This window comes from Neophocaena asiaeorientalis, unplaced genomic scaffold, assembly GCF_003031525.2.
Source record: "Neophocaena asiaeorientalis asiaeorientalis breed wild unplaced genomic scaffold, Neophocaena_asiaeorientalis_V1.1 scaffold217, whole genome shotgun sequence".
In the NCBI taxonomy this organism is placed as follows: domain Eukaryota; kingdom Metazoa; phylum Chordata; class Mammalia; order Artiodactyla; family Phocoenidae; genus Neophocaena; species Neophocaena asiaeorientalis.
Genome location: NW_020172293.1, coordinates 5,205,297 through 5,220,771, shown reverse-complemented (window position 1 = coordinate 5,220,771; position 15,475 = coordinate 5,205,297).

Here is a 15,475-nt window from a genome sequence, read left to right as displayed (position 1 = left end):
TGCAGAGGAAGGAACACTCCCAAACTCATTCTATGAAGCCACCATCACCCTGATACTAAAACCAGACAAAGATACTACAAAAAAAGAAAATTATAGATCAACATCACTGATGAATATAGATGCAAAAATCCTCAACAAAATAGTAGCAAACAGAATCCAACAACACATTAAAAGGATCATACACCATGATCAAGTGGGATCTATCACAGGGATGCAAGGATTCTTCAATATATGCAAATCAATCAATGTAATACACCATATTACCAAATTGAATAAAAACCATAAGATCATCTCAATAGATGAAGAAAAAGCTTTTGACAAAATTCAACACCCATTTATGATAAAAACTCTCCAGAAAGTGGGCAGAGAGGGAACCTACCTCAACATAATAAAGGCCATATACGAGAAACCCACAGCAAACATCATTCTCAATGGTGAAAAACTGAAAGCATTTCCTCTAAGATCAGGAACAAGAAAAGGGTGTCCACTCTCACCACTATTATTCAACATAGTTTTGTAAGTCTTAGCTATGGCAATCAGAGAAGAAAAAGAAATAAAAGGAATCCAAATTGGAAAAGAAGAAGTAAAATTGTCACTGTTTGCAGATGACATGATACTATACATAGAGAATCCTATAGATGCCACCAGAAAACTACTAGAGCTAATCGATGAATTTGGTAAAGTTGCAGGATACAAAATGAATGCACAGAAATCTCTTGCACTCCTATACACTAACAACGAAAAATCAGAAAGAGAAATTAAGGAAACAATTCCATTCACCACTGCAACAAAAAGAATAAAATACCTAGGAATAAACCTACCTAAGGAGGTCAAAGACCTGTACTAAGAAAACTGTAAGACACTGATGAAAGAAATCAAAGATGACACAAACAGATGGAGAGATATACCATGTTCTTGGATTGGAAGAATCAATATTGTGAAAATGACTACAGTACCCAAAGCAATCTACAGATTCAATGCAATCCCTATCAAATTACCAATGGCATTTTTTACAGAACTAGAACAAAAAATCTTAAAATTTGTATGGAGACACAAAAGACCCTGAATAGCCAAAGCAATATTGAGGGGAAAAAATGGAGCTGGAGGAACCAAACTCCCTGACTTCAGACTATACTACAGAGCTACAGTAATCAAGACAATATGGTACTGGCACAAAAACAGAAATATAGATCAATGGAACAGGACAGAAAGCCCAGAAATAAACCCACTAACCTATGGTCACCTTACCTTTGATAAAGGAGGCAAGAATATACAATGGAGAAAAGACAGCCTCTTCAATAAATGGTGCTGGGAAAACTGGACAGCTACATGTAAAAGAATGAAATTAGAACACTCCCTAACACCATACAGAAAAATAAACTCAAAATGGATTAAAGATCGAAATGTAAAACCAGACACTCTGAAACTCTTAGAGGAAAACATAGGAAGAACACTCTTTGACATAAATCACAGCAAGATATTTTTTGAGACACTTCCTAGAGTAATGGAAATAAAAACAAAAGTAAACAAATGGGACCTAATAAAACTTAAAAGCTTTTGCATAGCAAAGGAAACTATAAATAAGATGAAAAGACAACCCCCAGAATGGGAGAAAACATTTGCAAATGAATCAACGGACAAAGGATTAATCTCCAAAATATATAAACAGCTCATGTAGCTCAATATCAAAAAAACAAACAACCCAATCAAAAAACAGGCAGAAGACCTAAACAGACACTTCTCCAAAGGAGATATACAGATGGCCAAGAGGCACATGAAAAGCTGCTCAACATAACTAATTAATAGAGAAATGCAAATCATAACTACAGTGAGGTATCACCTGACACTGGTCAGAATGGCCATAATCAAAAAATCTACAAACAATAAATGCTGGAGAGGGTATGGAGAAAAGGGAACCCTCTTGCAATTTTGATGGGAATGTAAATTGATACAGCCACTATGGAAAACAGTATGGAGAGTCCTTCAAAAACTAAAAATAGAGTTACCATATAACCCAGCTATCCCACTACTGGGCATATACCCAGAGAAAACCATAATTCAAAATGACACATGCACCCCAATGTTCACTGAAGCACTATTTACAATAGCCAGGTCATGGAAGCAACCTAAATGCCCATCAACAGACAAATGGATAAAGAAGAAGTGGTACATATATACAATGGAATATTACTCAGCCATAAGAAGGAACAAAGCTGGGTCATTTGTAGAGACGTGGATGGACCTAGAGACTGTCATACAGAGTGAAATTAAATCAATAAGAGAAAAACAAGTATCATACATTCACACATATATGTGGAATGTAGAAAAAAGGTACAGATGAACCAGTTTGCAAGGCAGAAATAGAGAAAAAGATGTAGAGAACAAACATATGGACACCACAGGGGGAAAGTGGTGGGGGAGGGGGGGATGAATTGGGAGATTGGGATTGACATATATACACTAATATGTATAAAATAGATAAGTAATAAGAACCTGCTGTATAAAAAAATAAATAAATCAAAAAAAAAAAAAAAAAACTGCACCCGGTCAGAATGGTTATTGTTACCAAACTCAGGTGTGGCTGTGTTACTGGAAGTTCAGCATCTCTGTACACCAGTGCCAAATCAAATCTCGGAGACAGTTTGGAGTGAAGTAGAAAACGATAGCTTTATTACTTTGTCAGGCAAAGGGCGGTACAATGGGCTCCTGCCTCATAAAACTATGTGTCCCCCCCCCCCAGCCTGGGGGGGTTTGATGAGGGTTTATAACAGTGGTTCGTGGGTGGGTGGAGGGGGGGGGGGGGGTGAGGGCAGGGTTGGTGTCTCTGACAAAATTAGGGTGTGAGCTGGGCCTGCCCTCCCTTGATCTCCTCTCAGGTGGTTGGTCTTCTAACCTTGATGAGCTTCTCTGGTCCCTTTAATCTTGCCTCTGTTGGTTTTTTTGGCTGCTCCTCCCTTGATGAGCAACTGTTCAATTCTGCCCTTTGGAACTCAGGGAAGGTCATGGAGGATGGAGTCTTGCCTACAAGAAATAGGGGACAAAAAGGCCTCCATGCCTGGGATCCCCACAGGGCCCTGCTCAGTTCCAGCTGCTCGCCACTCGAAAGCCAATACTTGAGAGACAAGTGTTGGTTGGAAAGGAAAGTTCACTTTAATTCAGGAGACTGGCAACGTGAGGAGAAGACAGACTCATGTCCAAAGACCAACTCAGAAGATTCTGCTCAACTGTGAAAGTTTTTAAAGGGAGAATCATTTGGGGAGGGGGTCAGAGTCTTTGTGATCTTCCACTGTGTGTAGACGTTCTTCTGGTTGATTGGTGGTGAGGTAACAGGGCAGTGCTCCAGGAATCTTATACTCAGCCTGAAGTTACCATCCTCTACCTGGGTGGGGGCCTTAGTTCTTACAGAAGAACTCAAAAATATTGTTATGTATATTTCTAGTGGAGGAACCTGTGCCTTGCCCCTTGCTGCACTACAGTTTCTTGATGGCTCCTCCTTAGTTTCTGCATTCCCTCCCTTCCTTGATAAGCAACTGTTTGAATCTGCCCTTTGGAACTCAGGGAAGGTCAGGGAGGTTGAATGAAGCCTATTTCCTACAAAGAAGAAATGGGGGACATGGAAAGGATTTGTACCTGGGAGGCACCGACAGGGTCCTTCTCCATTTTGCTATCATCAAAAAATATACAAGTAATAAATGCTGGAGAGATTGTAAAGAAAAGTGAGATACACTGTTGGTGAGAATGTAAATTCGTGCAGCCACTATGGAAAACAGTATGGCGAGTCCTTAAAAAACTAAAAATAGAACTACCATATGATTCTGCAATCCTACTCTTGGGTATATACCCAGAAAAGACAAAAACTCTAATTTGAAAAGATACACGCACCCCAGTGTTCAAAGCAGCACTATTTACAATAGCCAAGACATGGAAGCAACCTAAATGTCCATTGACAGGTGCATGGATAAAGAAGATGTGAGATATATATATACCTAGATATAGATATAGATACATATAGATATATATAGATATAATGGAATATTACTCAGCCATAAAAAAGAATGAAATACTGACATTTGCAGCAACCTGGGTGGATCTAGAGATTATCATACTAGGTGAAATAAGTCAGACAGAGAAGGACAAATATCATATCATGTCACTTGTATGTGGAATCAAAAAAAATGATACAAATGAACTTATTTACAAAACAGAAACAGACTCATAGAGATAGAAAACATTTATGGTTACCAAAGGGGAAGCAGGGGAGGGATAGGAGTTTGAGATTAGCAGATACATATTATTATGTATAAAATACATAAACAACAAGGACCTATTGTATAGATAGCACAGGGAACTATATTCAATATCTTGTAGAAACCTATAACGGAAAAGAATCTATAATGGAAAAAAAATATATATATATATATATATATAAAAAACTGAATCACTTTGCTGTATTCCTGAAACTAACACAATATTGTAAATCAACTATACTTCAATTAAAAGATTAAAAATAAGAAAATTATTAAAATATGCACCATGAACCCTATCACCATCACCAAACTAACAAGAATTTATTTAAAAGCATGACTAGAAGCCATTTGAAATCACAACCAGCTAGACAAGTGATATGAGGCATCCTTTCCCCAGGTTGCAAGAACTCCTTAAGTACCTGTGTTACCAACATAATTAGCATGGCCACCAACATCTTAAAATACTGATGTAGTATTATCAGTAAATGCTGGTATGAAATAGATTTAATATTCAATGTAACTATTCTTAATTATTCACTAAGTTAGTGGTAAGTAGCTCTATAAATTGAATAGAAAAATGAAAATGTATAAAATTTTGCCTCATTTGGCAAAAGGAATCCCCCCCAAACACGTTTATTTTTAATGTGTATCAGTTCAAAAGGAAAACACTCAAGGACCATCCTATGAGATTCCTAGTTTTTTTGAGGGATGTATTTTACTGCTTTTTGAGACAGGAAGAGCATTTTATTATTCTTTTTAAAATACACATTCAGGTACAAATCTGATCTCCCTGGTTACAAATACCCCTAGAAGCAAACTTTTCTATCGTAATGAATGTGTTCATTTATTCACCTGATCTTTCAGACAAAAAAAAAAAACATGTCTTTAATAAGTGAGAAGATGTAAACAGCAAGTGAGAGAAAAAAAATCTACTTTGAATAGGACATTTTCCAAAGGCAAATTTGGTTTAGCTTGAATGACTTATCCAAGTCTTTGATGGAAAACAATTGAAAATAGGAAAAGATCAGCCTAAAAAAATAGAACCAGTATAAACTCAAATATTCAGCTCAAACAGGACCAGTGAGATCTGAATATAAGAAAATCCAGAAAACCTGAAAAAATCTAGAGTCTCTGAGCAAAGACACTAGAAGTCTGAGGCTTAGCTGAAGTAGAAAAATAAAATTTTAATTTTTGTTCATTCTCATTCTCTCAGTTTCCAGGAACAAAATAGCTGCTAGTTCTTAGAACTTTAGAAGCTTGCAATTTGTGCATAATTACTTTAATAAGTATAAAATATATCCTATAAATAGCATAATATAAGACATTAATTCTGCAAGTTTAAAAGTAAGATGAGAATTGCTATTTTTAACTTTCTGGAGAACAGGAAGTTCATTTCGTTTTTAACTCAGGACTTTCCAATACCTGGCACCATACTTTTTATATTACACGTGTTACCAAAACCATATTTCTTCAACTAACTCATGTGCCTTTAGTGCTTGTGGATCAGGGAAGATCCTAGGCATAAACAACCCCTCCAAAGAGCCATCTTCCAGAATATAGATTTGCCTCTAAGCTCACCAGAACAAGCTACCCCTCATGTTTTGTGGGACTCAACTCCTGCTTTCCAACAGGGACTCTGTATGGCAGCAACAAAACCCACATCTGAAAAGAAGAAGCCTCAAGCTTTCCAGGTTTTTGCTTCTTTTATAAGGTAATCAAGACCATACTCTCACCGCTCACCAGTATTTCCCAAATGTCTTAGTCAGCTTGAGCTGCCATAACAAAATACCACAGTGTGGGCAGCTTAAACAACAGAATTTTATTTCTCAGGTTCTGGAGGCTGGAAGTCCAAGATCAAGGTACAAGCTGACTCAGTTCCTGGTGAGGGCCCTCTTCCTGGCTTGCAGGAAGCTGTCTGCTCACTGTGTCCTCACGTGGCCTTTCCTCCGTGTGTGTGTGTGTGTGTGTGTGTGTGTGTCTGTAGGGGGCTGTGTGTGCGTGCACACGCAGAGAGAGATCTGATAGAGTCCTATCAGATCAGGGCCCCACTCTTATGACTTCATCTGATCCTATACATACAAAGGTCCCCATCTCCAAATACTCCGTGGGCATTAGGGCTTCAACATATGAATTTTGTGAGAACACAAACATTCAGTCCGTAACCCCAAACTTTTCTGATCGTTAGGAATCCCCTAAAACACTTAAGGCAAACCCAAACAAAACCAGATCCCCAGTGCCTGCCTGTGATAGTTTTGTTTTGTTTTGTTTAATATTTATTTATTTGGCTACATTGGGTCTTCGTTGTGGCACCCAGGATCTTTAGTTGCGGCATGTGGGATCTAGTTCCCTGACCGGGGATCGAACCCAGGCCCCTTGCATTGGGAGTGTGGAGTCTTAGCCACTGGACCACCAGGGAAGTCCCCTGCCTGTAATGTTCTGATTGCAGAAGGTAGAGCTAGGAATAGTCCAGGGTGATTCTGATGACCAGGCAAGTTTGTGAAACACTGACCTGCTCTGCAATGTCTAAAGTGTGAGATGACTTTCACTCCATCCAGACTCTTTTCCTTGATCTGGCAGACTGGACTGTTTGGACCCCATCATACCCAGAACTTTTTCATCTTTCCCAACTAAAGCTCTGTACCCACTCAACACTAGCTTCCCATTCCCCCTGCTGCAGTCCCTGGCAACCACCATTCTGTATTCTGCTTTCTGTTTCTATGAATTTGACTACTCAAGGTACCTCATATAAGTGGGATCATACAATATTTGTCCTTCTGTGATTGACTTATTTCCTTTAGCATAACGTCTTCAAGGTTCATGCATGTTATAGCATGTGTTGGAATTTCCTTCCTCTTTAAGGCTGAATATCCCATTGTATGCATAGATTTTGTTTATTCATCTATCTGACAATGGACACTCAGGTTGCTTCTACCTTTTGGCTATTGTGAATAATGCTGCTGTGAACATGGATGTACAAATATCTGTTCAAGTCTTTGCTCCTAATTCTTTTGGGTGTATACCCAGAAGTGGAATTGCTGGATCACATGGTAATTCTATGCGTAAGTTTTTGAGGAGCTGCCATACTGTTTTCCACAGCAGCTGTACAATTTGGCATTCCCTCCAGCAGTGCACAAGGGTTCCAATTTCTCCACATTCTCATCCTTATTTGTTATTTCCTGGTTTGTTTGTTTTTTTTTAAATAATAGTCATCTTAATGGGTATAAGGTGGTATTTCCTTGTGGGCTTAATTTGCATTTCCCTAATTATCAGTGAAGAGTCTTTCTTTGAGGGAACAATAAAAGGAAAAATGTAGCTCCAAAGATTTAGGTTGGAAGATGATCCCAGGAAATGGAGGCACATGTGCAGAATCACAATGAAAGAGAGAAAATGATGTGAGAACGCAGCCTTACAAATGTTAATCTCCAAAACATGCTTTAAAAGTAAATGTAATGCTGTCTTAAACAAAACAAAATCAGGAAGGTATCACTACCCCCAAGGTATAATAAGAAATTGAATTGCCACGAATAAGCTCACAATGTACTCAAGCTGCATGCGGAAAATCAAGAAATAACTATGGCAACATTTCTCCCATATTAAAAAAAAAAGGATCAACTAATTCATTTACCACTTTAAAAGTTCAGAAGAAATTCAATCTACCATGAGATCACTTTCACAGTGATAAATCAAACTGATAAAAATCTTTTTGCAGCTTGCTGGAAGATAGGAACAAAAATTGCTGTGTCACTTTAAAACATCAAAACCTAGTGTTTTGTCAGCCAACATTCTTTGCCCAGAAGATCTACAGGTTTGGGGTTAGGCAAGACTCCCCAGGAGAGGGATCCAGATAAGGGATCAGCAATAGGAAATTTGGCATCAAGCAAGGGAATGTTCCAGAAAAACAACAGTGTCTAAATTCCTTCCCCAAGTACACAGAGTGTACATTCATAATACAGCCATAGGCTTTAAGAATGTAGACTAGTTTAGCCTAACAGATAGGTAAACACACTTAGAATCAGCATTTGAAAACTCACTCTAAAGGGAATTGATACTGCAAATTCTGTACAAAATATAGTAAAAAAACAGTACTCCATTTACTGTGAAGTACACCGAGTCAGCATTATTTTTTGTGGTTTCTTTTCTTTCTCAGAGGCAGTCAGTTGCAGTGTCCCACATTATTTGACCAGACACTTAATTCTCAAGCTTCTCCCTCCCTTCTCAAATTACATTACTGTCTTAAGAGGTCAAAAATAAAGCCTGAAGAATGTCCTAGGGTTTGCATTTCTCCTGAGTAACAGGCAGAAGTTCTGTAGGAATCATCATTACTGAGGCAACTTGGTTTCATTCTGATGTTAATTCAAGGTCTCCTGTTCAAAAAGGCTGTGGGGCTAGGATGCCAGGTTGCACACCTGTGATTAATTGATCTGAGTGCTGGAACTGCAATTGTTTCTTCACTTGTCAGTAAAATAAAATTAACCCTTGAGTGCCTGGAGCAGTGTATAGACAGGAGGAGAAGAGATGATAGGAGGTTAGGGCCCTCCTGGTGGTCAAGAAGATCTGGTGTCCATGAAAAGTCAGGGAGGACCAGAGAACAGTTGGAAACAGATGGTCTCTCCTTTTTAGGCAAGCAGTAGAATTCATTTACCCTCATCAAAATGAGCATACTATTTTCTTTTTTTTTTTAACCACTCTAGCCTTTTTTTAAAAATTTTTATTGGAGTATAGTTGATTTACAATGTTAAAATGAGCATAATATTTTCTGAGCTCAGCTCCTACAACCAAGATTTCTGTTGAGATAAACTTCGTGTAGCCAATGATCAGCAGTTCTGTCAAAGCTCTTTGAATAGCACTTGACCCTGCACCAAGGGGAGAGAGACATGATCTAACCCATTGGCTCTCCCTGCCTGGGCAGGACAGCAGGTATCTCCCTCTGTGGTGATGAATGGATCAGATCGTCTTAGCCTGGCATCATTAAACATCTGAATTATAAAATGAACTCCCCTTGTTCCAGTTTCTGTGGTCACTAAGCAACTTTCTCTTACAGAATTTGACTTCCCATGTAACCTGCCTTCGCCGTTGGCCAAAGACTGCTAGTATTCAGTCCCCTTGGCCCTTTGAGTCATAGGAAATTGGCAGTTACTTTGGCTTTTCCATCACTCTTTGAGTTTGGTTCATGGGACTCCACCCCTGAGAAACATTCCACTCTCCACAATTCACGGCTTGATAAATTAGGTTTCTGTTCTTCCAAGACTCAGGAGGACAGTTGTACATGATTAGTTGAATCTGCAGATGCAGAACCGTGGAGACTGAGGGCCGACAATGGGGCCTGAGCGTCCGTGGGTTTTGTTACCCACATCGGGTCCTGGAACCAATCCCCCAAGGATACCAGGGTGTGTTCGTGCCCCTCCACACACCCCCCAACTGTTCAGTGGTCAACTGTATGCTCCTTTTTAGTTCATTTATAGTCCCGATTTATATGCCCCCTGCCACACTTCCAGAGGCAGGAGATGTGTTTATTCATCTCTGATATTTCAAGAATACCCAAGATATATTATTGAATGAAAAGTGCAAAATGCAAGGTAAAAAATATAGAGACAGAAATACCATTTATTTGTGTTTTTAAATATATGCATGTATATGCATCCAAAATTTTTGGAAGGCTAAACAAGAGACTATTACCAGGATTTACCTCTGGGGATGGGTGGGGAGGAAGAAAAGGAAACTTCTACCTTTTCTGTTTTCTCTTTTATGTTTTACCATGTCATGTATCAATTTTATAATTAAAAAGAAGTGAGAAGAAAGTTATATACTTGATAATATATAAATATTAAGATCACTCACCTGAAAAGATAGCTCAAAAGAGGAAATCTGAGACTCTCCAAATCTAATCCAACTGACCAGGGCATAGGGTGCATGACCCATGTGAGTCTAACCCAAGAAGCCTGCAGCTTATACCCCTTTGATGAGGATGTTTTAGCAGAAGAAGGATACTCAGCATGGAGACCAGAAAAATCAGAGCCCCAAGGAGGAAGACTTCTTAGTGTTTATCCAGTCCTGTCCGGATAGCCACTAGCTATGAGAACATAAACATGCTGGTTCCTGGAGAACTGGACTCCACTGTCCAGTTCTGGGGAAGGAACAGTTCACCAGATTTACCACATCTGGATGGAACATTCTTCATGGCTACCCAAATCCCATTGCTCTAATTTCATGCTCACCAAATGTATTACTAGCTGCTGGAGTGAATAACCCTGAAATCACATTGGCTTAAAGCAATAAAATTTCTGTCTCTGGCATGTCACATTCCAGTGACAGTTGGGGCACAGGTAAGCGCCACACAGTCCTTCAGGGACTCAGGACCATTTAATATTGTGGCTCCACCATCACCTGAGTCCTTGAAGTGGGTGGATGTGGAGGGAGAGGGTAGAGAAAGTACACCCACGCTTTAGATTCTTGGCCCAGAGGTAAACCTCACTTTTGCTCACATTCCAGTAGAAAGAACTCCTCGTGTGGCCCCATGCCCAGAAAGAGGACACGGTCGTGGGTGAGCATCAAGCAATTTTCCAGTGATTAATCTGGTTTGTCTGGAATCCAAATCTAGAAAGGGGGAGCCTTGAACGATGTATATGAGCATTTCTATCACCAGGGAGCTATGTCTCCTAACTTTTAACACATTATCTTTTTAGTTTATAATTCTACCATGACTTTACTTTTATTGCAAATTACCCCCTAAGAACTTATTCATCTCTATATAAAAAGATACATGTTTCTGAGAATTCCCTGGTGGTCCAGTGTTTAGGACTCTGTGCTTTCACTGCTGAGGGCCCAGGTTCAATCCCTAGTCAGGGAACTAAGATCCCACAAGCCGCGCAGTACCGCCAAAAAAAAAAAAAAAAGGTAAATGTTTCTGAATTTGTAAACCTGAGGACATAGCTTTGGACCATGGTCATCACATCAGGACACTGAAAACCTGTGAGAACACTTCTAACTGGCCAGATGGGCCAACCTCCAACTATCTCTCTACCACTTCTCTCTAAAATTTCAGCTGTTCCAAGAACTGTCAGCTTCTGCCCATGCAAAAGTATGGTTTGGAGTTTATCTGAACAGGGAAATAATTTTTCAAACCCAAATTCCTTGTAAGTGACTAAGGGGCAGGTAAAGGGTGAAGTCCTCACATAGGCCAGGTGTCTTAGTCCCCTAGGGCAGCTGCAGCAAATCACCACAACCTTGGTGGCTTAAAACAGTGGACAGTTTGGAGGCAAGAAGCCTGAAATCAGGGTGTTGGCAGGATCACACTCCTCCAAAAGCTCAAGGGGAGATTTCGTCCGGCTTCTTCCAGCTTCTGGTGATTCCAGGTGTCCCATGGCTTACAGGAGCATCACCCTAATCTCTGCCTCCGTCTTCACATGACCTTCTCCGCCTGTGCCTTTATGTATTCCCCTTTTCTGCCTCATTTAAGGAGACTCGTCATTGGATTCAGAGCCCATCTAAACCCAGGGTGATCTCATCTCCGGATTCTTACCTTAATTACATCTGTCAAGGCTGTTATTCCAATTAAGATCACATTCTGAGGTTCCAAGTAAATATATCTTTTTGGGGGACACCATGCAGCCTGCTATACCAAGTAAAAAGCTTCCCGCCCAATATCATCTTCCATTCATACAGGCCCTTAGCAAATGTTGACTGAGTAACCCGGGGTTTCTTGCTTAAAGGATGCTACGTGGTGAGTGATGCTAGGAAGGGAAGCCAAGGACTGCAAGCAGTCCTGCCAGGACACAGGGCAAACTCCAAAGCAGAAGTGCTTTTCTTTTTTGGCTGCAACTTGTAGCTTTCGGGATCTCAGTTCCCCAACCAGAGACTGAGCCCAGGCCCTGGCAGTGAAAGCGCCGAGTCCTAGCCACAGGACAGCCACGGAATTCCCAGAAGTGCTTTTCTTTATCTTCTAAATATTGAAATTATTTTTCAGTCTCTCAAACGTAAAAGACTGCCCTGAGCTTTTATATATAAATGTATTTATTTTTGGCTGCGTTGGGTCTTTGTTGCTGTGCACATGCTTTCTCTAGTTGCGGCGAGCAGGGGCTACTCTTCCGGGAGGTGTGCGGGCTTCTCATTGCGGTGGCTCCTCTCGTTGCGGAGCACGGACTCTAGGCACGTGGGCTTCAGTAGTTGTGGCACGCGGGCTCAGTAGTTGTGGCTCACGGGCTTAGTTGCTCCACAGCATGTAGGATCTTCCTGGCCCAGGGCTCGAACCCATGTCCCCTGCATTGGCAGGCAGATTCTTAACCACTGCGCCACCAGGGAAGTCCCTGTCCTGAGCTTTTATATTTGGCTATGGTGTCAAATTTCAACAGGGAACTCCCACAACCAACCTTTTTGTAACCAAGAGTTTCCATGTTCACTTAGGGCAGGAGATGCTGACAGTTAAGGCCTTGAGAGGAACAGGAGAGGGGACCCTGCAGCAGACTATGCTCAAGAATCCTGGTTTGTAAAGAGAACAGTGTGATGAGCAGGTGGGTGGCAAGGAGGACAACAGAGCAGCATTAGTACCTTGGATGGCAATCCCTGACTTGAAATTTTGGGGTCTAATGATTAAAGCTGAGAGGTCTCCTGTCACCTCTCCAGACATCCTATCATTGCCCTATGCAGTGTAGTTTTCCACATCAGAATGTTCTTTTCATCCTATATTGCTGTTATCACACCATCAAGAGTAAAGAAACAGCTAGATCCCTACATGGTACTCACAGTTATTGGAAGCAGTAAGGAAGAAGACAAACAGAATAAACTTAATGTGATGTGACACTTCCAACTGTATTGCTTTTTTTGCACCCTCCTTTACCATTTAGGGCTAGACACCTTGATATTTATGCAGAGAGGAAAGGAATGGTATCGATCTCTGTAACCAATGAATTCATGCCTTCTCCCACGTGGCACGAAAGCTTTTGTATTGCTAAATTCACTGTATTCCCAGCAGCCTAAGAAAAGTTTTTCTTATCATTCTTATATAGTGCTTTCTTCCTAAGAACCTTAATACTTACCCCATAGAGCACCTCATTTCACTCTCATGCTATTCTAAAGGTAGAATACATTATTATCATCCCTGGTTTTCAGATAAAAAAAGACATGCATCAAGGAGTTGGTGGGGGAAGGGTAGGGGATTAACAAACAGAGAACATAGGAGACTTGTCCAGGGGGCTTCCCTGGTGGCGCAGTGGTTAAGAATCGCCTGCCAATGCAGGGGACACGGGTTCAAGCTCTGGTCTGGGAAGATCCCACATGCCGCAGAGCAACTAAGCCCGTGCGCCACAACTACTGAGTAGCCCCCTCTCTCTGCAACTAGAGAAAGCCCATGCGCAGCAACTAAGACCCAACGCAGTCAAAAATTAATTAATTAATTTTTTAAAAAAGAGAGAGAGACTTGTCCAAAGTAATAAGATCAGTAATCAGAACTCCTAACTTGTTCTCTTGGCCAAATTAAAATGTCTGCTAAAAGACCTGACACAGAAGAATACTTTAAATGACCCCACAACAAAGGAATCTGACACATCCAGGGTGTATTCATTAGCTAGGACAAATGACCTGGTTTTACCAACAAATCACTGAAAATAGGGAAAAATCAAATACAGTGTGGGGATCTTGTGTGGATGCTAATTTGAAAAAAACAGCTGTAAAAATACATGTTAAGAGTGACTCGGGAAAATTCATTCCTTACCTAGAAAAGCTTCCAGAGGAGAGCTGGCCAGGCTGGAGGAGAGGAGGCAGGCCTACAGGCTGAGTGAACGCCATGGTCCTTAGCTTGGAAGAGGCCACTTCAGGCTGTCGTTTCAGGGAATTCATTCAGCTGCCGAGCAGAGGGTGGGCTTGATGAGAAGGTGCCCCAAAGAGGTGGGATGAGATTGGAGCCCGTAACAAGAGTCTGGATGAAAAAATGAGGAGGTCCCAACCTTCTAACCTCAGGTGTTAGAAGGGACAGAGAAAGAGACTGAGAAGCAACATATTTAGAAGAGAAAAAATGGGGCTCCAGGACTGACTCAGTGTCTTCAGATCTTGCTCATCTAACAGTTTGGGACTTGCAGGTGGGTTTACCCCTGTTCCAGGCCGGCAGATGGCAGTTCTTCAACACAGGGCTTCCCAGGTTTTCCAAGCTGTGGCCAAGCCAGACTGCAAGAAAGGGGGAAAGAGCTGAGTCCAGGACCAGAGATTCCCTCAAGTAAGTGAATCAGAAGTTGCTCCCAGGGCTTCCCTGGTGGCGCAGTGGTTGAGAGTCCGCCTGCCGATGCAGGGGACACGGGTTCGTGCCCCGGTCCGGGAAGATCTCACATGCCGCGGAGCGGCTGGGCCCGTGAGCCATGGCCGCTGAGCCTGCGCCTCCGGAGCCTGTGCTCCGCAACGGGAGAGGCCGCAGCAGTGAGAGGCCCGCGTGACGCAAAAAAAAAAACAAAAAAAGAAGTTGCTCCCAATACTCCTGCACACATTCCACTAGTGAGAGCTGAGTCACACAGCCACCCTTTGCTGTAAAACAGGCGTCCCCAACCCCTGGGGCCAGACCAGTAGCGGTCCATGGCCTGTTAGGAGCTGGGCAGCACAGCAGGGTTGAGTGAGCGAAGCTTCATCTGTATTTACAGCTGCTCCCCATCGCTGGCATTACCGCCTGAGCTCCGCCTCCTGTCAGATCAGCGGCGGCATTAGATTCTCATAGGAGCCCGAACCCCACTGTGAACTGTGCATGTGAGGGATCTAGGTTGCCCGCTCCTTATGAGAATCTAATGCCTGATGATCTGAGGGCAGTGGCTGCAAATACAGATGATCAGTAGCAGAGAGGTTTGACTGCACAGAGACCATAATAAATCAATTGCTTGCAGACTTATATCAAAGCCCTAACAGTGAGTGGCAAGTGACAATTAAGCTGCATCTTATGGAGTAGACTGGACATAAGCAACACATTTCGGGTGTCACTGTCTCCCATCACCCCCAGATGGGACCATCTAGTTGCAGGAAAACAAGTTCAGGGCTCCCACTGATTCTGTATTATGGTGAGTTGTATAATTATTTAATTACATATTACAATGTAATAATAATAAAGTACACAATAAATGTAATGCACTTGAATCCTCCCGAAACTGTCCCCCCCCTTCCAGTCCATGGAAAAATTGTCTTCCATGAAACCGGTCCCTGGTGCCAAAAAGGTGGACCACTGCTGTAAAGTCGGGAGGGGACCAAGAAATTCAGTCCCT